The 20,955-nt window shown below is 36.8% G+C and overlaps 1 protein-coding gene across 3 annotated transcripts in view; it reads right to left on the bottom strand.

Moving 5' to 3' along the window:
• Positions 1–17,926, bottom strand: part of LOC115968041 (MADS-box protein JOINTLESS-like) — a 36,957-nt gene extending 19,031 nt beyond the window's left edge. For all 3 annotated transcript variants that reach the window (XM_031087239.1, XM_031087238.1, XM_031087240.1), the window contains exon 1: positions 17,865–17,926. The gene's annotated coding sequence lies outside the window, so the exon portion shown is untranslated. The remainder of the gene's footprint in view (positions 1–17,864) is intronic.
• Between the last annotated feature and the right edge of the window lie 3,029 nt (positions 17,927–20,955).

Raw genomic sequence — 20,955 nt, 5'->3', positions numbered from 1 at the left:
CCAAATTTTTCATAAGATTCAATGAATGAAGGGGAAACTTTAAGATTGTGAACCAAATCTTCTAATTTTGTTTTACATATAATTTTTTTATATTCTCTCTTCCTTTTTTCTCCCTAAATCAAAATCTATTGATCTTTTCTCACATTTCTTGCTATTTTCTAAATGTATTATTTTTCCTTCGTTATGGTTATTAAGCAATGGAAATTCTAAAATGGTGTTTAAAGTTAATTCTATTTCCCCAAATTTGAGTGAACAATACTAACAAATGATTTTTTGTTTTTTATTTTCTATTTTTATTTGAGAACTTAACAAACTAAATTTTCTTACTCCCTAATGTTGTACGTTACATGACAGGTAATGCACACATTAGAATGTGATGGAGCGCCCTTAAATGATATAACATGCCAATTTACAAAATAATGGAACACCCCTGTATGATTTAATATAAGATGACTTGAAACTTATGTGGCACAGAAAATTTAATTTGATTTCAAGCAAAAAATAATAATTTTATTTTATCATTAAACCCTAAAAGAGTCTTCAAAAAAAATAATTAAAGATGAAATTAAAAAAAATAGTTATACTTTCATTAGGGCATCCTTTCAAGTATGATGTCTAGGCATATCTAATGCTTTTAATATAGGCTCCTAAAATTGTGGGTAATTTTATTTCTTTTATTTTTCTTTTTTTGAGAGGAAAATTTGTGGGTTGCCTATATAATGTGGCAAGATTCTAATGAAGGATTTTAATGTAGAATAGAATTTAAAATAAATTAAAAATATAAATTACAATAATGACGTTCAAATTGTAAGGACTCAAAAACTTATGTGATAAAATTTTATGAGGTCAACCAAAAGTTAAACTCCTCTAAAATGCACATGAAAATATATATGATATTTTTTCTCTATTTTATTTTCTATTTATAATGTAAATATGAAATATGAAAATTATGATAGTTATTATCTAGCATTTATTATGATTTTGTTTGTGTATAGAGCTTTATTCTAGCATTAGATATTTATTGTGATTATATTTGTATAGGAACTAAATATTCTATTATTTAAATAGAATGGCCAAGTTTGGCTACAATCTTAGTTGCATCCTTTTGCTTCAACTTCCTCCAAGACACTAACATGTGTTATTGTTTACACATGACTCACTTAATCACACTTAACCCAACCAATACTTGTCATGTGCATTGCACACATGCATGTTAGTTTCTTAGAAGAAGTTTTAGCCTAAGGCTGCAACTAAATTTGTAGCCAAACTTTGTTCTAAAGAAAATATGATTACAAAAAATAATTTAAATTTAATCAAATATATATATATATATAAATAATAACATATAAAATTGTAAGGGCTCAAAAACTTGTGGCACAGTATTACAAAGTCAACCAAAAGTCAAATTTCGGTTATATATATATATATATAATAGATTATAGAAAACTTTAACAAAATAAGTTTTTTTTTTTTAATAAATATAAAATTTGACAATTATGGTAATTATTAATAAGCATGGTCAATGGCCAAATTGGTCATCTAGCTAACTAATGTCCAAAGAAAAGGGTTGATGTGTATGTGACTTCTGGACAAAGATAATGGCAAAGAGTTTGTTGATGATGTCGTTCAACCGGTATTTAATGATAATGCGGTTATGCAAAGTAAAGATTTAATTGAAGAAGGTGATTGCTAACTGATCCATCGAATACTTGTAATTCCTAAAATTGACTCAAATTAGGGTTGACTTGGTTACAACATCTTCAAGTGCACATGCAAGTCCCGTGTTAAGGAATATTCCATTAACATTGATGGAACAGTTTTTTAGAACATTGTTTCACAAGAAATGGTGGACAAGATTAAGTTGAAGATTGAACCCCATGTAAAGCCTTAGAGAATAGTATGGTTTAAACAAGGTAAAGAGGTAAAGGTAATTAGATGATGTCGCATAAGCTACAAGAAAATAAACACGTTACATTTTGAATGAAAAAAAAAAAAAACCATGTTAGCTTCTGAATGAGAACCTCGGATTGGCGGGGGGTCCCTTGAAACTACAAGGTAATAAGGTCCTGGAATCCACTAAAGAGAAATAGACAAGTGGGTATGGCAAGTGGTTTAAACACGTTACTTTCTATTCAGCAGCACTTTCCGGATGTGATCCAACGGATTCTACCATGTACTGTCTCAGATCATTTCTCAATTCTTTTGGAGGCAGGGGGTATGGCGAGGGGGAAAAGTCCTTTCCGATTTGAGAATATGTGGTTGAAGACGGATGGGTTTGTTGATAGGGTTGATTCATGGTGGAATCGCCATTCTTTTTCGGGTACTCCTAGTTATGTGTTTGCTAAAAAATTGAAAGCTTTGAAAGAAGACATTATTCAGTGGAATCGCCAAGAGCTTGGCAATGTTGGGTGCAGGAAGAAAGAATTATTGGGGGCTTTAGAGTTACTAGATGCTAAGGAAGGGGTTCTTGGACTCTCTGAGACGGAAAGAGATGAGAGATCTGAAGTGAGATCGCAAGTTGAGCATCTTCTTTCTCTATAGGAGATCTTGTGGAGACAAAAATCGAGGATGTTATGCATTAAGGAGTGAGATAATAATACTAAGTTCTTTCACAAGATAGCCAATTCTCATAGAAGGTATAACCATCTAAGTTTCTTAGAAGTGGATGGGGTGATTTATGACGATGGAGCAGAAATTGCTGCTCAAGTAGTTTAATTTTATAAAACTCTGTATCAAAAGCCTGTGGAGTGGAGACCTTTTGTGGAAGGTTTGGAGTTTGACCAAATAGGGGAGTTGGAGAGGGGCTGGTTAGAGAGGAGGTTTGAGAAAGATGAGATTCTATCAGTGGTCAGAGATATTGAAGGGGATAAAGCTCCAGGTCCAGATGGTTTTTCTATGGCCTTTTTCCATCAGTGCTGGAGAGTAGTTGAAAGAGATGTTTTGGCAGTCTTTGAAGAGTTCCATTAGCAATGTAAGTTTGAGAAATCTCTTAATGCTTCCTTTATAGCTTTGATTCCCAAGAAGAATGATGCCTCAAACATTCGTGATTTCAGACCTATTAGTTTGGTGGGGAGTATATATAAAATCTTGGCCAAAGTTTTGGCTAATAGATTGAAAATGGTGTTAGATCAACTGATATCTGAATCTCAGAATAGCTTTGTGGGAGGTAGGCAAATCCTTGATTTTGTTCTCATTGCCAATGAATGTGTTGATAGCAGAGAGAAGTGTAAGATTCCGAGGGTGATTTGTAAGTTAGATATTGAGAAAGCTTATGACAATGTGAATTGGGAGGCACTTCTGAAGTTGTTGAAGAAAATGGGCTTTGGGGAGAAATGGTATAGCTGGATCCGAACTTGTATCTCTACAATGCAATTCTCTATGTTGGTCAATGGGTCTCCAGTTGACTTCTTTGATAGTTCTAGAGGTTTGAGACAAGGAGATCCGTTGTCTCTCTTGTTATTTTTAGTTGTGAGAGAGGTATTTAGTAGGATGGTGAAGAGAATAGAGGAGACAGGTTTTGTTAGCGGCTTCAGGGTGGAAGGTAGGAGGGGTAGAGGGGAATGTGTTTCTCATTTGTTGTTTGCAGATGATACTATTTTGTTTAGTGATGCAGAGGTGGAGCAAGTCCTTTTATGTTCGACTGTTGCTACTTTGTTTTCAGGCTGTGACTGGTTTGAAGGTTAACGTAGCTAAAAGTGAGATGGTTCCTATAGTGGAGATAAATAATGTGCAAGCTTTGGTAGAGATTTTGGGTTGTAGGGTTGGGGCCTTACCAATGATGTATCTTGGTATGCCTTTGGGGGCGCCTTGTAAGTCCCCTTCTATTTGGAACCCTATTTTGGAGAAATTTGAACGGAAGTTGGCATGGTGGAAGAAGTTGTATTTATCAAAAGGTGGTAGGTTGACTTTGCTGAAAAGTACGCTATCTAGTCTTCTCATCTATTTTTTTTATTTATCTTTGTTCACCATTCCTACACATGTAGCAAACAAAATTGAGAAGCTACAAAGGGACTTCTTGTGGGCTGCTAAGTTGCACGGACACGGACACGGACACGGAGATACGGCAACTTTCGAAAAATAAGGACACGACACGGCGGGGACACGGCGGTTAAATAATTAATTATATTTTATATTTCGGCATATTGTTGCATACTGTTTCAGGCTTACCACTATTTTATATACATATATATATATATATATATTATTGATAAAAAAAAATCCATATAATAAATATTGAAGGTTTTAAAGTTATAAGGATATAATTTTTTTCACCAATCACAATCTATCACATCACAATTGTAACAAAAAGTTGTAAAAAATTTTATAGTCCTATACTTTTTCTAATTTTAGTGACTATGGAATCAAAAGGTTGAAAGTTTCTTTTTTATTACGAGTCACGTGAGGTTCACAAAAACAAAACAAAGCAAAAAAAAAAATGTTAATTAAATTCAAACGGACAAAACAAAAGAGCCTGGAAGGAATGAGTATCACGTGGGGCTCACAAACACCACAAAACAAAGAAAATATCTAAAGCCTAAAGACTCTAAAGTCTGAACTCTAAACACAAGTGGATGACAGCCAAGACACACAAATAAAGAAGAAGAGGTTGTCAGGTAGACCGAAACCAAAAGAAGAAGAAGAAGATGAGGAAGAAGAAGAGACCGAAATTAAGAAGAAGAAGAGGAGGAAGAAAAGCACGAAACCCAGAAGGAGGTAGGATTTTGAATTTTTTTTTTTTTTTCCAGTCAAAATCTTGTATCGGACGAAATTTTCATTTCGGCCGAAATAGCTGGAATGACCCGAAATATGCCGAAATTTTCTTTTTTTCTTCACTGCTGGCGTGTCAGACGCGTCAGAGCCGAGTTGGCGCCGCGTCGGAGCCGTGTCGGCGCGTGTCGGAGAAACAAAAAAAAAAAAAAAAAAAAAAAAAAAAAAAAGAGGACACTCGCCGAACACTGGAATCCGGCGAGTCGTCCCCGTTCCGGTGTCCGACATGTGTCCGACACCGACACGACGCCAAAAATGGCGTGTCCGTGCAACCTAGGTGGGCTGACTCTAAGATACATTTATTGGGCTGGGATAAGGTGTGTTTGCCTATTGCTAAAGGTGGTTTGGGTATTAGGAAATTGACCACTTTCAATAAAGCCGTACTAGGAAAATGGCTTTGGCGTTTTGAGATTGAGGAGAATAGGCTTTGGAGGAGGGTGGTAGCTTGAAATTTGGGGAAGAATTGGGGGGGGGGGGGTGTGGACCTCTAAGTTGGGAAGGGGTGGTCATGGGTGTGGTTTGTGGAGAAGTATTTGGATGGGTTGGGAAGTTTTTAACAAATATGTCTAGTATAAGGTTGGGGTGGGGGATAGAGTGAAATTTTGGACAGACAGATAATGCGGAGATCTTCCTCTCCAGTTGGCTTTTCCAGCCTTGTACAATTTTGCTACAAATAGAAAGGCATCTGTAGAATCATCTTTAATTTTCAAGGAGCAGGGGATAGGAGAACTTGGGAGGTTCGTTTCATTTGGGGTCCTAATGATTGGGAGGCAGATGTGGTGGATGATTTCTTTCATTTCTTGGCTTCCAATTTACCTTCCGTGACTGATGGTGATCATTTGAAATGGAGGTTGACAAATAACAAGGATTTTACAATCCACTTTTTCTACCATAAGTTACATGGCTCTTATTCCGTTGCTTTTCCATGGAAAGGCATTTGGAAGGTTAAGGCACCCCGGCGTGTCTCTTTCTTCGTTTGGTCAGCCGCATAGGATAGGATGCTCATAGGAGATATCTTGAGACTTAGGGGTTTTGATTTCGTTGACTGGTGTATTATGTGTCGTTGCTGTGGTGAGACAGTGGATCATCTGTTGTTACATTGTGGGAAGGCTTATCAGCTGTGGTGTTTTGTTTTTAGGATTTTTGGAATCTCTTGGGTTCCCTCTTGTACGGTGAGAGATTTTCTATTTAGTTGGTGGAATTGGCTGGGAAGCATTCATCCTCCATTTGGAACCTAGTTCCGCTATGTTTGATATGGTGTATTTGGAGGGAATGCAATCGGCGGATGTCTGAGGATTTAGATAGATCTGAGGACCAATTGCTTGCTCTCTTCTCTAGTTCCTTTTTTGATTGGGCTAGGGATTGGGGACTCACAACTAGTGACTCTATTCCTTTATTCCTTAGCTCTCTTCTTCTTCATTTTTTTTTTTTTTTTTTTTTACTTTTTATGTTTTTGCTTTTTCTTCTCCTTTGTAATTCTGTTCTGCTGGTGCTTTTTCACATCTAGTAGTTTTTTAATATACTTTTTCTTACCTATAAAAAAAAAATTTAATAAATCTGAAAATTGAATTACCTGAAGGCTACAATATGTGTAAATAGTAAAAAAAACCCTAGGGCAGCTAAGAAAACACCCAAAAACCCTAATCTGCGCTAATCCCATAATTAGGTGGCAAAATAGTGATTTTTTCCAAAAATAGCAAAATTTAGATAATTGCGGAAATTGAAAATACTCTTTAAGAGATGTCTCAAAATAGACGAGACCTTATTCTAACTTTTAAACTAAAAGTTATTAAGGAAAAAAAAATTTACTATAAATAGCAAAAACACTATTTTCGGGCCATTAATGAAGGAATTTCCCTAAATTTAGGCTACGCTCATAGTTGAGTCTAGATCAGAATGTCGTTTCCCTTCAACCTACCAAATTTCATGCAATTTCGACACTGTTTCCTCGATGGCCTAAAGTAGCACCCTCCCTTGATCTTGTGTTGTGAATTCCAGTGCCCTTGCTGCTCCAAGAAGGCATGTACTGTCTATTTTACATCACTAAAAGATATCTTGTTTCTTTTGAAATGCAAAATTATTGTAAATGTGAAGTTTGTTGTGATATTGTTGTCAAGGATGTTAATCATTTCCACCTTTGGTGTAGCCTTGGGAATATCATAGGCTTGCTATCCATGATGGCCATAGAAATACATTTACCTTTAAAATTAGAAAGTTTGAATGTGTCCTTTTGCCAACTATGAATGAAAGAGCTCCTAAATCTTTCAAAGAGCAGGGCAGTAATTTTCTTATTTTTTCCAATTGTAATATAAGATAAAAGTACATGTTGGTGGCTAAAGAAAAAAAGGAAGCTTGTTAGTGTACTATGTAGCCTACCAAACAAAGTGCACTATCGAATCAATCTAAAGGAGCATGAAGAATTGAAAAGGTAAGTTATGACTCCTTGGGTAGTACCGACCTTACTCATGACAAAGGAGGATGGCACTTGATAGATCTGTGTTAATAGCCGCACCATGAAACAAATTATTATTAAATTATCTGGTCATATTCCAAGAATTGATGACTAAAAACACATTGAAGAGCAAGAGAATGCCTAAAAAACTTTAGACTGAAGCTATTGATTATGTAATCTATTTGTCCAATCATTTCCCACCTTCTTGTGTTTAGGAGCATAACACATCCACACGTACTAGATCACGAGAGGTCCAAGCTAGATAATGAGAGCAAAAATTATGTCTTCATTCGCTATGATCCAAGCTCTAAAGGCTATAAGCTTAAAAATCTAAACACTGGAAAATTAATTGTCAATCGAGATGTGGAATGCGAAGAAGAAGGTATGTGAGATTGGAGCACCCAAGAAGAAGAAAAACATGATTTCTTTCCATTTCTTGAAGAGGAAGATCATTTGAATAAAGTTTAAGAAGAGCTTGACACTCCACCTCCATCACCAAAATCTCCCATTTATGAAAGTCCATCCTTGTAATCATCACTAAAAGGAAGTGACGAAGAAGAATGAGAAGTCTACAGAATCTCTATGATTCAACGGAGAATATAGATGATCTAATGCTCTTTTATCTGTTTGCTAATTGTGAACCTACAAGAATTAAAGAAGTTGTGCAAGGTAAGAAATGGAAGAAGAGATCAAGGTAATAAAGAAGAATGATAAATGAAGGTATCCTGATTGTTTGTTTGTATATAAATGATTTGATTTTTATAAGAGACAATCCAAGTAAGTTTGAGGACTTTAAGAAAGCAATGATTAAGGAGTTCGAAATGACAGATATTTGGCTTATGAAGCAAATGGAAGTTGTGATATTCATTTCCCAAGAAGGATATGCTAAGGAGATGTTAGGAACTTGTTGGTTCTTAAAGGGGATGGGTGGGAAGTGTTTGAAAACGGATGTGAATTGTAGGTGAATTGACTTAAAGGCATAGAGAAATATTAAGAGCGAAAGGAATTGCAATAAGGAAGAGTTAAGTGCTTACAATTCACATCCATTTTCATCCATGGCTTTATCACAACCCATGGCTTTATCCTTTTGATTACTAATTAAGCATGTGTTCTCACCGACTATGTGATTATAGTGTTACATGTGCCAATAGCTCTAACTAACTCTATCCAAATCATAACATGTGTAACTAACTAACTAACTCTATCCAATTTTGGGACTAACATTTAATTGAATGGATGGAACTTCAAGAAGTATTAGGATATTACAACAGAATGAGATTCCTAACACTCCCATCCCATTCAAAATAGCCCACAAAGTGTTGTTATTGTTGGCATCATCATCAAAGGAAATCTTCCAATGAACCAATATCTTAGTGACATCTTGATCACCATATTCATACACTTCGCTTTGACTAGTGGTCTCATGTACTTTCAAAACCCACTTAAATTCTTGAGCCCTCAATGGTTCTTCGATCTTCAAGGTCTTATTGTTTCTTTAGACCTTGGAATGTTCTTGGATCCTTGAGCCCACATTTGATTCTTGAACCATTGGAATTGTTGGCTCTTGCATCTTTGATTATTGAATCACTAACACTTGGATTTCTGATTCTTGAATCGTAAACTCTTGAGTGGCAGCCTTTATTGGTGTATTAAGAATTGGTTCTGAGTCCACCGAAATGAAATTCACGGGCTTTTGCATCTTGGATTCTTGGGTGATAATCTCCTTTGATGCATCAAGGATTGGTGTTCAAAACCTGTCTTGTAGCGTATATGAAATCCACCCAATTTGTGCATAATTCCGATGCCTGCACATCTTGAAAATATACCCACACCTCTCCTTACATGTAATAAGAGGCAATAAAAAACATGAGATGTGGTGGCGTGTTTTCTAAAGCAAAGAATTCATAGAGGTTGAGAAGTAGCCAAAAAGGATCTCCACCTTTGAATGTAAATTCAATGAAAGCTTGATGAGTTGCAACTTGATTTGGTCATTTCAAGATCAATAGCTCTGATACCATTTCTTAGGACCTCAATGGTTCCTAAAGGAGATGGATGGGAAGTGTATGGAAATGGATATGAAATGCAGGTGAGTTTACTTAATTCGAGGTAGTCTCTCTACATAAAGAAATATTAAGAGAGAAAGAAAATGCACTAAGCAAGAAGTTGGTTTGTTTTTTAAAATGTTACAGATTAAGGTAACATGCAACTATTTATAAAATCCAAGCTCTTATCTTGTTGGCCACACATGGCTTAATCCTATTGGCTTATTAAGAGCTCTAACTAACTCTATTCTAATCCCAACATGTGTAACTAACTAACTAACTCAATCCTATCTTGGGACTAAGTACTAATTGAAGGGATGGAACTATAAGAAGTATTAGGATATTAGAACAAATATGAGATTCCTAACATGAGATCCTAAAGAAATTTTAGATGTCAAATTACAAACTAGTTTGTACTCTTGTGGAATGTGGAGTGAAGTTGTCAAAGCATGACAATAAAGACAGGGTAAATCAAACATTCTTCAAGAGTTTGGTTGGAAGTCTGAGGTAGCTAATATGCACAAGACCAAACATTCTCTTTGGTGCTAGACTTCTTAGTCGCAACATAGAAGTACCAACTATGACTCATTTGAAGACAACAAGAGAATTCTTCATTATATGAAAGGTACACTAGATTTTGGACTATTGTATTCACCCTCTAAAGTGTTTAAACTTGTTGGCTGCAGCAATAGTGATTAGGCTGGGGACACCAATGATAGAAAGAGTGATAGTGGGTTTGTATTCTATATGGGTGATATTGCATTTGCATGGACATCCAAGAAGCAACCAATTGTAACTCTATGTTGCTACTACCTCTAGTGTTTGTCATGCAATTTGGCTTAGAAATTTGTTGAAGGAGTTGCAAATGTTGCAAGCAAAAACTACGAAGATATTTGTGGACGATAAGTTAACACTAGCTCTTGTAAAGAACCTAGTCTTTCATGACCAAAGCAAGCACATGGATACCTAGTATCATTTTATTTTAGGATGTTTTGCTAGAAACGAAATTCCACTTGAGTTTGTGAAGTCACATGATTAGGGTGCAAATATCTTCACCAAGCCACTAAATTATGACACATTCTACAAGATGCGAGCCTAATTTGTGGTGATCAAAAATTAAGTTTAAGAGGAGGTGTTGAAAGTTAAACTTAATTTATGTTATGAAAATCTATTTTATTTATGAAAATGAGTTAGTTGAAGATACATAAAATAATGAGGCAAGTTTATGTAATGAATGTATAGAGATTTTTTTTGGAGTTATGTAATAAACACAAAGAAAGTTATGGTTGGACATGGAGTATATAGACCTCATGCATCTGTCAATTTTTAGAAAGTGTGAAAAAATTGTGAATCACGTTCTTTGAGTGGTGCATGAGTGTTTGAGAGTGCAGGTGGGGAAATACCCACCAATGTTTTTCCAACAACCCTAACTAGTTCATTGAGAATCTATAACCGATCCTTAAATTTTTTTTTTTTTTTTTTTGATAAGTAAGAAAGATGTATATTCAAGAAACTACCTCATGAAAACATAAGGCAGAACAGAGAAAACAGAGAAAGAAACAAACAGAAAAAAACAAGAAAACAAACGGAAAACAACAAAGAACTAATTACAAAGGAGAGAACTAAGGAACAATGGGAGAAAATCACTAGAGGTGAGTCCCCAAGCCCTAGCCCAATTAAAGAGAGAACCACTAAAATAAATGAGCAACTGGTCATGGGATTTGTCCCTGTCCGCAAAAGTTTGCCAATTTCGCTCCCTCCAAATACACCACATTAGGCACAACGGAGCTAAATTCCAAATGCTAGAAGAGTGCTTTCCAAACCAATTCCACCAACCGAAAAGCGTATCTGCAACCAATCTTGGCAAGACCCAAGAAATCCCAAAAGATCTAAAAACCAAGCTCCACAACTGATAAGCTTTTTCACAATGGAGAAGCAAATGATTCACCGTCTTCCCATTACAACGACACATAATGCACCAGTCAACAAAATCAAAGCCTTTACACTGCAGAATGTCCCCAGTAAGAATCTTCTCCCAAGTTGCAGTCCAAACAAAGAAAGAGACGTGCGTAGGAGCCTTAACCTTCCAAATACCTTTCCAAGGAAAGATAATAGGCAAGGGACTTCGGAGCTTATCGTAGAACGAACGGATGTCAAAATCCCCCTTCTTCGACAATTTCCATATCATACGGTCTCCTTGCTCAGATTGAGGTAAATTAGAACCCAAGGTATGAAGGAATTCATCCACATCTCCTACCTCCCAATCATTTGGATCCCTAAGTAAAAGAACCTTCCAGCTTCTCTAAGCCTCGGTCCCCAACCGTTCGAGAGACGAGGCCACAGATGCCTCTTTATTAGTGGCAATCCCATACACTACCGGGAAGGATAGATGGAGTGGTAAGTCCCCACACCACTGATCTGTCCAAAAATTCACTCTATTCCCCACCCCTACCTCAAACCGGATATAGTTGCTAAAAACCTCCCAACCTTTTCAAATACTTCTCCATAAACCACACCCATGAACACCCCTACCCAGCTTGGAAGACCATCCCCCCCCCCCCCCCCAATTCTTCCCCAAACTTCAAAGCTACAACCCTCCTCCAAAGACAATTCTCCTCAACCCCAAACCGCCATAACCATTTTCCTAGTAAGGCTCTATTAAAAGTAGTTAATTTCCTTATCCCCAAACCACCATTAGCCTTAGGAGCACACACCTTATCCCACCCCACCAAATGAACCTTCGAATCCCCCCATAGGAAGTCCCTCTGAATCTTCTCAAACTTATTAGCCACATGCGAAGGGATGGTAAAAAGAGATAAATAGTAAGTAGGAAGGCTATAAAGCATACTCTTAAGTAGCGTCAGTCTTCCACCTTTAGACAAATACAACTTCTTCCACTCGGCCAACTTCCGATTAATTTTCTCCAAGATAGGATTCCAAATAGAAGGGGACTTATGGGAAGTCCCCAATGGCATACCAAGATAGGTCATAGGCAAAGACCCAATCCGACAACCCAAAATCTCTGCCAAGGTATGAACATTATTAACCTCCCCTATTGGAACCATCTCACTCTTCAAGACATTAACCTTCAAACCTGTCACAGCCTGAAAAAAAAGGAGAAGCATCCGCACATGAAGGATCTGCTCCACTTCCGCATCATAGAATAGAATAGTATCATCCGCAAACAGAAGATGCGAGACACATTCCCCTTCACCCCATCTTCCATCAGCCTTAAAACCCCTGATCAAGCCAGCACCTTCAACTCTTCTCAACATCCTACTTAAGATCTCCATCATGACCAAAAACAACATTGGAAATAGCGAGTCCCCTTGTCTCAGACCCCTCGTGCTCCCAAAAAAATCAGCCGAAGCCCCATTAATCAAAATAGAAAACTGGCCAGTAGAAATACAAGTGCGAATCCATCTACACCACTTCTCCCCAAAGCCCATTCTCTTCAAAAGATCTAGAAGGGCCTCCCAATTCACATGATCGTAAGCTTTCTCAATGTCTAGCTTACAAATAACCCCCGGGATCTTACTCTTCGCTCAACTATCAACACACTCATTGGCAATAAGAACTGAGTCAAGAATCTGTCTACCTCCCACAAAACTATTCTAAGACTCAGAAATCAATTGATCTAAGACCAGTTTTAAACGATTTTCCAAAACCTTAGACAAGATCTTGTACAAGCTCCCCACCAAGCTAATAGGCCTAAAATCTCTAATATTGGAAGCATCATTCTTCTTAGGAATAAGGGCTATAAAGGTAGCGTTCAAAGATTTCTCAAACTTACTATGATGATAAAACTCCTCAAAAACTACTAGAACATCACTTTCCACCACTCTCCAACAATGATGGAAAAAAGCCATAGAGAAACCATCTGGACCTGGAGCTTTATCTCTAGCCAACTCATTAACAGCTAGAAGGATCTCCTCATTCTCAAATCTCCTTTCAAGCCAACCCCTCTCTGACCCATCTATCTGATTAAACTCCAAACCTTCCACAAAAGGCCTCCACTCCTCTATCTCCTGATACAAATTTTTATAAAATTTTACTACCTGAGCAGCCACCTCAGATTCCTCCTCATAAATCACCCCATCCACCTCCAAAATACTTAGATGATTAAACCTTCTACGGGAATTAGCCTTCTTATGGAAGAATTTAGTATTATTATCTCCTTCCTTAATCCATAGCATCCTTGATTTCTGTCTCCAAGAGATTTCTTCCAAGGAGAGAAGATTCTCTACTTCAGATCTCACCACAGCTCTCTCACATGTCTCTGCATCAGAGAGGCCAAACTCCCCTTCCTTGGCATCTAAGAATTTCAAAGCCTCTAATAATTAAGTCTTTTTGCGTTCGACATGGCCAAACTCCAAACGATTCCACTGAACAATATCTTCTTTCAAAGCCTTCAGCTTTTTGGCAAACACAAAACTAGGAGTACCAGAGAAAGAATGTCGATTCCACCAAGAATGAACTCTATCAGTAAACCCATCCGTCTTTAGCCACATATTCTCAAACCTAAACGGACTTTTCCCCCTCGCCATTCCCCCTACGTCCACTAGAATTGGGAAATGGTCTGAAACAGGGCGAGGTAAAATCCGTTGGATCGCATCCAGATAATGCTCCACCCAATCAGGAGAGACCAAAACTCTGTCTATCCTAGACATCGAAGGCTGATCTAAATCGCTAGACCAAGTATAGCTCCCTCCCTCCAAAGGCAAGTCTATCAAATTAAGATCCTCAATGAACTCTGTAAAAAGCTCCATAGCCGGAGTAAGATGAGAATTACCCAACCGTTCACTAGAAAAATGAATAATATTAAAATCCCCGATGCAACACCAAGGGACGTTCCAATATTGCTGAACACCAACCAACTCATCCCACATTAGCCCCCTCGCATTGTTATCAATTGGGCCATAAACCCCAGAGCACGCCCAACTGAAGCCGTCCCCCACCCTTTGCCACCAAACAGTCACAGAAAAAGAATTCACCAAAAACTTTAACCTCTCTAAAACCCTACTATCCCACATCATCAAAACCCCACCGGCCGTCTGGACAGCATCTAAAGCCACCCAATCCACAAAAGGACAACTCCACAGGCTGCTAACCATCTGTCTGTCCAGGCCAATAAGCTTAGTTTCTTGAAGGCAGATTACATCACACTTCCACTCATGCAATAAAATTTTCACTATCGAACGTTTCCGACAGTCATTCAGACCCCTAACATTCCAAGAAAGAATTTTTAAATTCATAAAAACATGAAATCCCCAACTGATAAATTAGCTCAGTAGCCAACACACTACCTACCATCATAATTAACCGAAGATTGCAAATTCCTCAGCTCTCTCTTCCCTTTATCCTTATAGATGACAACTTTTCTAGAAACTGTAACTTTCCTGTTCAACACTTTGGCAGCCTCCATCTCCCTTTCAATCTTTTGTAACAAAGCAATACATAACTTCTTATGTCGACTCAAAGGCAGCCCCACCAGTTTACTAAAACCAGGAAGTCTGTTCTTCACCCATCTAGAAATATCCAACATATTCACACACTCCACTGCCTCATTACCACAATTCAACTTAGTTGACAAAGATAACCCAAAGGGAGTGATAGACAACAGAGGTATTGATAAACTATCCTCTCCACCCAAACCCATATCTGGAATATTCAATCCTTCCTCCGCCAAAGCACTCGCCCCAAGGACAACAAATAGTGCCTTCGTGGGTAACACTGCTAAACTAAGTTGCTTAAGTTCAAGGACATCTTTCGGCCTAAAGTTGGCATAACTGTCCCAGCCACCTTCATTCCTATCATTGTCACCCAAAACCACAAGCCCGGCCCGAGATAAGCTCAAAAAGAAATCAGATAAAAAACATTCAACCGATGACCTCGAAAACACCTTATCTGACTTACCCGGTGGCAACATGGGCTCATCGGAGCTAGTTCTGATGGAGAAGGGACCGACGGCCTTACCCGATGGTAACGGAGGCTCAACGTAGCTAGTTCTGGCGGAGGAGGGGCCATCAGCCTTGCCCAAAGGCAACATGGGCTCATCGGAGCTGGTTCCGGCGGAGAAAGGGTCGTCGGCCTCCAATGGAGGCTTTGCGCACTGGTCCGACACTCCTGGCTCAAGATCAAAGGACTGGGGAAGGGCCTTGGGGCACACCACTGTCAACGAAGCTTGGGCTGATTTTCCTACTCTAGTCAGAGAACTCTCGCCCACTTCAAATAGACTTGGGCCTGAAAAAACTGAATTAAAATGACCCACACCTGTGTCAGCCAACACTGGGCTTGTTCCTAGGCCCATAACTAGCTTAATTACAGCCTATTTGGTTCCCCGTGGAACCCATTTAAGAGCCTTTAATGCTTCTTTATTGCCTTCCCATTCCACTGCCCATGGATCCCCTCTGATCTTCGTATCTCCTCCTTTCTTTCTATCTCAGGAAACCCGTCTCCTCCCAATCACATCAACCTCCACGACAAGACCTCTCCCTGTCCAGCAAGATCTCCTAAATCCACTCCTCTTCCCCTTTACATAAGCTTTTGAATTCAAACTAAGGCTTGGGAAACATATCCTAGTATCTGCCAGATTTTGCTCACCTACCTCTACCACCTCATTAATGCGTTACTCCTTCCTAACCCCTCCCACCACCTCCATCTTATCAGACTAACCCATCGGAAAATCCCCCACTTTTGCACCTATAAGTCTTAGATTCACCCCCATCTTCTCCTCTCCTAATTGTGTTATCTTCCCCTTGGCTTTGAATCCTAGTTGCTTTAGCTGTTTTCTATCCTCTGTTCTTCCGTGAAAGCCTTGCACAACTTCAGCAAAAGTTCTAGAATTTTGAGCCTCCAAGTTATACCTCCGCACCTGAGGAATGAATTTAGGAAGACCATTTCCAACCACCACATATTGAGAAGGGTTCAGCAATTTTCTTAGTTCAAGGCCAAAAGCCCTCCAACCCAATCTCTCTTTGCTTTCCGATATAATAAGCGACCTCCTAGACCCACTAGCTTTGAGTTCAGTCAACAGCAAGAACTGACTAGAAGAGTTGGAGCTCCATTGGAGAGTAAAAGCAGTGTCACCTTCTCTAAAAGTAAAGAACTGTTTGGAATTCTCCCCAACAATAAGGTGTTCAATGTTAAACATCAGCCGTTGTGTTGCATTCTTGCCCATAAAAACTGATCTCATAAAGAATTCGCCCCTCTCAAAAATCCTTAACAAGAAATAACGATCTCCTTCCTCTACAACTAATTGAAAGAATTTGGACTCAATGAAGAAACTACGAACCCCCCCCCCCCCAATGGAAAAAAGACTGTAAACAAAAGGTTTTGAGAATAAGGCTTAGTTATTTTTTAGGATTCATAACCGATTCTAAACTAAGAGTAAGGCTTAGTTATTTTTGTTGTTGTCATAGTTCTTGTAATGCTTATATATTTCATGTAGAGTAAAGTAATTTGTTTCATTTTTCTCAATCAAGACTACTTGACAATTTCAATTTGTCTATTTCAACTTTCATCATACACTTGCAATGTAAGCCTAATGGTGTTATTTGCTAGTGGAAGAACACTACAACTAAGTAGATTTAACATGTACATATGTGATATTACTATAGAAGATAGGAAGAGAATTTATTTAACGAGATCAGAGCTCACTTTTGTGTTGGAATCTTTAGCATTAGATTTTATGTATGCATAACTAAAAGTGTTTCAATTGATATATGTTACTCTAAACAAAAAATTATAATCTCTAACGTTGCTCCTAAGCTAGAGTCATATAATTTCATTGAGATTTGCATGATATTTTATGAAGAAATTCTTACAGTAATGCTGTGAATAGATTAGTCAGGATAACAAAAGTGGGTTTAATCAGGTAGAAGTGCAAAAGTACAAAGACCATCAGGCATTAAATGAAGAGTTTTTTTTTTTATTCTTGAGAAAACAAACACTAAAGGCAGAGTTGAAGCGGCTAATTGAAGTTTTACAATAAGCAAGTGCAACTCTAAAACTCAGGGTAAATAAAACATTAGATTATAAGCTAATTAATAGGCAATAATTAGCAATATTCAAAGACATAATAACCCGCTTATAGAACTGCAAAACAAGCAGCAGCTACATATATACGTTAAACCCTTCAGGGTAAGAATTGAAAGCTGTTATTATTTGGTTTACCAAAAAAAAAAAACTGTTTATTTTTCTTTCCTTTTTTTTTTTTTTTTCTTTTTTTTTTTTTTTCCTTTTTTTATTTCTTTTTTTCTTTTTCCTTTCCCTTTTCTTTAGACAGAAACCATAAGATTTTGCAGTACTTTATCTTTTCTTGATTAGATGTTACATAGTACTATTTTTTAAATCACTTATTCGGTTTGTTCAGTATTTTTCTTAAAAGGATCTTTATTTTGAGCAGTTGGATCTCTCACTCTCTCACACACACCTTAGAAATCACAAAATCATAGTGAATGCATGAACAAAGCGATCAAGGAATGGACAATGACATATTTTTCTATAGATAGAAAAAATGGTTTCTCTCTCTAGTCAAAAAAATTAGAAAATAAAAAGGGTTTTTCTATAAGTAGAAAGAAGTGTTAGAAAGAGATTGAAACCTTGAGCTGGCGTATTCAAAGAGCTTTCCTGTCGCAGAAATAGAAACTATTTGCATACAAAGCTGAGAGACAGAGAAGAAAAGAGATAGGTAGAGAATAGTACAAAAATAAATTACACAATAAATAAAATAAATGTTACGGATTACGGAATGGTAGAGAGAAATAAAATGAAAGCTATGTATTATTGTACAGAAGAGAAATATTGTCTTTCATAGAAGTTAGGCTCATTTGATACATGAGTTCAAACACATATTTTCAGTTTTTAAACAATATTATATGTATTTTTATACAATTTTTCAGCCACACATATTTCCAAAAAAACTGAAAACTGTTGTTTAAACATGCGTACCAACCCTTAATCAAACTGCACTTGCTTTTTTTTCTTTTCCTTTTTCTTTTTCTTTTTTTTTTAATGAAAAATAGCTGCACAAACTCTACCAGTAAATGATGGAAAAATAAAATAAAATCTGAGCAAGGGGTGTACCCTATGCTACACTGTCCACATAAGAGCACCAATACTCGGAGATACATACCAATTTTTATTTTATACTCTTAAAACCTATTTTGTCTTTTTTACTATTTTACAACTCACACAACATTCTGGTTTTTATTTTTACATACAACACAATTAAATAATATCAACCAACACAATTAAATAATATAACTACACTATAAAATATTATAAATCTCTCCTCTCTCTAGCACACCATTAGATATTTGCAAATAAAATAATCTTTTTTCTTTTTTACAGTTGGTAAAAATAAAAATAAATAAAAATAAACCCACCCCAGATGTAGCTACTTTTTACCTTGTTGGTTGCTAAAATAGTAATTGAGGGGATTTGCAACCCCAATGTTAGTGCTTTGACAAATCAACAACAACCACAACAACAAATACAACAAAAAACCTGTTGTGTAGCATGGAACCACACCAATTTAATTTTAACATTCAATTTATTATTATTATGAATTATATATTAAAGATATTTTCTTAATTCTTTTTAATGTAACATCGTAATTTGAAGATGAACACAACCATAATAAAAGTTAAATTATAATTTTTATCTATTCTTATTTTTGTTTCTATATATATATTATTCAAGTTCCTTTATTTACATTTGAATTTAGTGTTTCCGTCGATCTCTCTCCAACAGCAAAATTACGTCATTTTTCAGAAGAATTACATTGAAAAAATATATAATTTAAATGACTGAATTGAAAAGGAAAAATTAAAACTGTAGGAACAAAATTGAAAACTAGATAAGGTTAGATTATGCAGTTTTTTATTTAGTCTTTCAAATAGTTAGGCCAAGAGCCTTGTGAGTAAGTAAATTTACCCAATTATTACATAGAAGAGAGCTTGAATTCAAATCCTATATATATAAAAAAATAAAATAAAAATAAAAATCTCTAGTTAGGTGGTGTGCGGTTGAATTTGAAAACTAGAGAGACAAAAATAAAGTTCAAGACAAGGTTATTTACAGCTAAGCATAAAAGAGAAAAGTTATTTATTTATTTTATTTTATATGAAGATGCTAAATAAAGTTAAGAACAAATTAATATTGTTTCTAAATAACTTGTAGGTTTTAGTTTCATCCTTGAAGCAATGCTTGTATTAACTTAATAATTCAATGATGTTTCTAAAAAATTAACAATAACACTTAATTCAATGTTACAATTGTTCCACATTCCTTTCAAAAATTGAATGCAGAGTGATTTTCAGTTTCATGAAATTGCTTTACAAAAGCATGAGACTAAAGTAGGGCTGTCCAAACATACCCGGTGACCCGACCCACCCGGAGACCCGATCGGAACTGATCCGAAACCGGCCGACCCGACCTACTAGGGCGGTCGACAATAGATTTCATCCACCAAAAATCAACTCCGGCAGGTTGGTTTCAGTTTCTCTCCCCCAAAAACCCGAAAAACCCGAACCGACCAGCAGAAAACCCATAATCCAGCGAAAAACCCAGATTCGGGCGAGAAAAACCCAGATTTCGGCAACAAAAAAACTCAGATCTTGGTGAAGAAACCCGGATTCAGGCAATATTTCACATAGATCCAGTGAGACTTTGATCAAATCTAACGAAATCTCATCGAATCCAATGAGATTGCTGCCGGACCTGACGAAATCTCATAGATTCCGATCAGATTTTCGCCGGATCTAGGTTTTTCTCACATTTTCTTGCAGTTTCCTCGTGTTTTCTCAGATCTTTGATGCCGACCGACCTGTCCGCCACCCGTTGAAGTCTGATCCGTCCGACCTGTTTACTCCGGCAGTCGGCGACGGGTGAGTTTTTCTAATACCTGATTTCGTCGAGTCGGTTCCAGGTTAGGCACAAACCCGACCCGAACCGACCCATGGACAGTGCTAGACTAAAAAGTTCAAAAGAAATTGGAAAACTGCTTTTTATTTATATATGGTTTGGCCTTATAATAATTTAGGTCATAAAGTTTTTATTATTATATTTAACACCCTGTAATTTGGACTAAAATGAAACTAATTTTCATTTTGTGAACAAATTATTTATTCCCTTTTGGTTTGCATGTATCACAACTTAGTCTCACAAACTTTTCAATTACTACATTTTCAACCCTAAAATTTTTAAAATAAAATCTAAAACTCTAATTTGGATGGGATTTTATTGATTTCATCTTAGTCATCTTATGGGTAAAATGTAATAATTGAAAGGTTGTAAAATTAAATTGTAATTGGATAATATCATAGGTGGATATAGTAGCAGAGGATCAAAGGGGCCAGGGTGGGGAGGGCAACCCAAAATTTTAAAAAAATCTTGAATATTTCTTACTTTATTTTTTTTAATCCTTAAAATTTTTATAAAAACGATCTTATATATATGAAATGGCAAAGTTGCTTGACTTTTGTGTGGGTTCTTTTTTTTTTTGGTGAAACAGCACACAGGCCCAAGTAAAGAAGCAAGGATCCTAGGCCTGATACTTTATGCTTTAAGGGATTGAGCTTGGTTCGTCGTAGCTAAATTAGGCTGATTTCTAACCAAGTGGTGCACAAAGCGCGAATCTTACAACACATACATACTAACATACAGAAAACATATACGCATTGAACAGAA

The sequence above is a fragment of the Quercus lobata genome, chromosome 11 (genome assembly GCF_001633185.2).
Source record: "Quercus lobata isolate SW786 chromosome 11, ValleyOak3.0 Primary Assembly, whole genome shotgun sequence".
NCBI lineage: Eukaryota > Viridiplantae > Streptophyta > Magnoliopsida > Fagales > Fagaceae > Quercus > Quercus lobata.
This window is presented reverse-complemented; position numbering and strand designations above follow the sequence as displayed.